Source organism: Tigriopus californicus, chromosome 5 (assembly GCF_007210705.1).
Source record: "Tigriopus californicus strain San Diego chromosome 5, Tcal_SD_v2.1, whole genome shotgun sequence".
In the NCBI taxonomy this organism is placed as follows: Eukaryota; Metazoa; Arthropoda; class Copepoda; order Harpacticoida; family Harpacticidae; genus Tigriopus; species Tigriopus californicus.
In genome coordinates, this window is record NC_081444.1 from 3,378,308 (window position 1) to 3,382,002 (window position 3,695).

Here is a 3,695-nt window from a genome sequence, read left to right on the forward strand (position 1 = left end):
AAAACGAGAAACTTCTGAGTCCCATTCTCGAATATTTTATTGGACCGGATTTATATGGGACCTTGGAAAATTAAGAAAAAAGGATTCCAGGCACTCTTGTGACTTGATGCGGAACATGTTGGTATGTTATAAAGCGAGGTTGAAGATGACTTTTTTTGGAAGAGTTTTCTGCAAATGTGTTTTAGTGAGGGGCCTCCCAAGTGGTGTGAGGTGTAAATTTTCTCGATCGACTCTGCCTTGCATTACATAGCTGTCGGTAAATGTTGCAAGGTTATTGGATCTTATACATGTATTAACTGTCCATTTTGTTTGTGAGTCAATTTCTGAAGTTTTCCGTGGCTAAAACCCGGTGCTGGACGTCTTTCATCATACAGAATGAGACCCAATATACAAGTAATTTCGCTTTCTTTTGTGCAGTATTGCCTGAACTGGTCTCAATTAAGATGTTTTTAACTTAGCTGCACAATTTTCTTTGTATGAAGTAGTCATTACAATTAAAAATGGTATTATCTCTTTTTGTCATACCTCTGAACAATTCTGATGTACAGATGTGGATGCATCCACAAAACGATATAAAGTACGGCCAATAAGCCATGTAAAGTACTGTAGCTTGAAATAACCGAGGAACATGGAAAACGAAATCGATATCCCGATAATACAAGGGATAAATCCATTGTTTTGTCAGTCTGTGATTTTGGTGTCACACCAGCAATGTAAAAATGGATTTGAATGGTTAGAAATAGCTTCGAAATGAACTTTGCTTCAATATTTCACATGTTTTGACACAAGATCGTTTTGCTTGGGGTACAGGGACACTCTACTCTTGAAATCCATCCATGTCTTGCGTGCAGGGTGGGTAATTTCGAGAATCAGATAGACGTTTGAACACCAATTGAAAAAATTGGACAGATGTTGTCCAAAAGTAAATACTGGGCGTCAAAAAGTAAATACAAGGTGTTCAAACATGTATTAGCCATACGAAATAAAGTAAACAGAACGAAAACTGTAGAGCGTCACCCTTATTTTGTGCATTTTGTGGAAGTTAACTTGGACAAACATCACAGCTAACTAGCACCGTGACCCAACTGAATTTTCAACTATCGAGTGAAATTATGTTAAGTAATTTAGAAAAATGACATTTTTGTTGTAATTCTGTCACTATTATTGAGGCTCAAAAGCAGAATACTGTTGGCTGCAACAAGCCGACAGATTAAAATAAATGAAAAATGGAATATATGCAGGGTGCAGGTTGGTTGGGAATCTTGTCCATAATTCTGCCCCATAGAAAGACATTTGTTATTTGTTTTCCCTTCACTTCTTACGAGGAAATAGCGGACAGTAATATTTCAACCTTAAACAACTGTTTACTTCCTCAAATTAGGGCAAAGAGCAAAAATTCAATCATTCGATGATAATATATATGATATATAGCAAATATGTTTTGAATATCAAGTAACCTTTGTGAAGTAATGTCAACCAACGCATTGAAGTTTTAATAAATTAGGTCTGATGAGAAGCTTGTGAACATAAGCAATCCCACTTATTGAATGCTGTTTGCTAACGTGAGAACCAATAACGACATCGGGGTCTGCTTTCTGAGTGAAAGGACAAAAATTCTCTAGTTTCAAATTTAAACTGAGGCTTTTCTTTCCACTTTTGTCGAGTAATTGGCCTTATCACAATTGTTTAAACCCTCTATTCTCGCACGTTTTAAATATCTGATATATGATGTGGCTAAAGACTTTCGTCAGTCTAGTCTCTGGTAGCACTGTCTGGTAGCATTGTCAAAGAAGATTTCGTCTGACCAACCCAAAAGCTAGCTCAAATGCTAAACTAAAAAAGCGTTCGGACAATCACTCTTACCAATTTTTTTGTAGAGTATTATAGAGAGCCATGGTATGGCCATGGGTTACATTTGGGGTTTCTGTTCAGAATTTGGAAGCGATATCATGATTCAGATTTACATCCGACTTTGTACAGAAAGTGAGTTTTATAGTGACGTTCTTCACTTAGTAAATCAGTGATCAAACTATGTCTAACATGCAATGTACTTTCTTACTTCGATATAGTCCGATAACCGTTTTCAAGGTTAACAAAGCATTCCTTCATATTTGACGGACAGGTGAAGAAAATTGTCAAAGGCAATGGCATTAGACAAAACAAATTTGCATCATTTCTGAAACAAAATGCATACTTTTACAATTACCAGTCAAATATATAATCCATATTGCTTGTTTTGATCGCATCGGTCAAGTCATACATGAATTTTTAATTATATAGTGATATTATACAGGGTGAGCCTTTTGAATCAACTTTGAAGCTCCCTGACACGTGATTGGTTCGTCCAATTTTAAAATGATAATTTCCATGAAGAAAGCTATACTCCTAGTGAGTTTACATAAGATGAACCAGGGACTCTAGTGTCCTTGGATGAACATACAGTCTTAATAATTATTGACCAACCGCCTGTGATATTGATTGTTTCAGACTTGATCTTGGCAAACGTTTATCTCTTAGGGAAAAAACAAACCATGTTTGGTTGTACTGCGTTTATGAAATTGATAATCAATTCCACCAGATCTTCAGAAGGGCCTTTGTCCTTGATTTTTTGTACTAACATTTGGCCTTTTGCCATCCGCTTTTCCGGCTTGTAGAAATGATACCTTAAATAATCTCGAACAATGAGCCGATTGGTCAACATGGGGTCATTAAATTTCCAAGAAACAACTCCGACAGACATTCTTGGATTGTTATCAACCAAATTGGCAAAACCATGGCTTCTTTGGGACTGTAACTGCAGGAACTCAATCATCAAATAGTCCACTGCCAACAAGAAGTCTTAGATTAATAAACATATATTATAGTAACCCAGACGAGTGTCACGCACGTGGTAAGGTGGGGGCATTCTCGAACATTACACATAAACATGAGACCGGAAGAGGAAAATCAACTGGACAAGAGGAAAATAAAGTCAACATCGTAATCGTAAGTTTTCCAAAGTATAGCAAGTATTCAAGCTAATATCTTGTCATTTCAATAACGGGTCTGAAAAAACCTTGGAAAAAAATAACTCGTTGACCAAAATTCGAACTCAAGACCTAACAAACTAACCGCCAAAGTTCCTTTTTCAATGCTCATCGCCACCGGGATCGAGTCCTACGTTATTCAGCTTGACCTAGCGATAACGACCATACTTCTCTCTCTGGGGTTCTTTTGTTGTATAATTTGCTTCTTTGAAATATTCGGAGGTAACACGTAGGAGTTGATCCAGCAGAATCTATTGAGTCAGACTTTGACATGTTTCAGATCAAAATTTCAAGGTCTATGCAAGGTCCCTGTTGGGGCGACATTCCTGGAATTTGGATTTGCCGCCAAAACGATTACGATTTGTTTCTCGTGTAGACGCACCATTAGGTATGAGGTTTGGTTGGATAAGTTAGGTTATGGTGCGTCTACACGAGAAACATTCTGTCGCAAAGTTTGCCTAATTATTTCGGAAATGTTTGGCATTTGACAAACAGTTCATCTCTGAACCGTCTACACGTAAAACTGCCCGATCAAAACGGTTTGACAAATATTTTGATGTAGATTTCAAATCAGATGACCTTGCAAGTGATCGTATCATTTCCCAATGGGTCTTTCATTCAATATTTATGTAATGCACTGTAAACAATATGATTAGTATAATGGAAAAT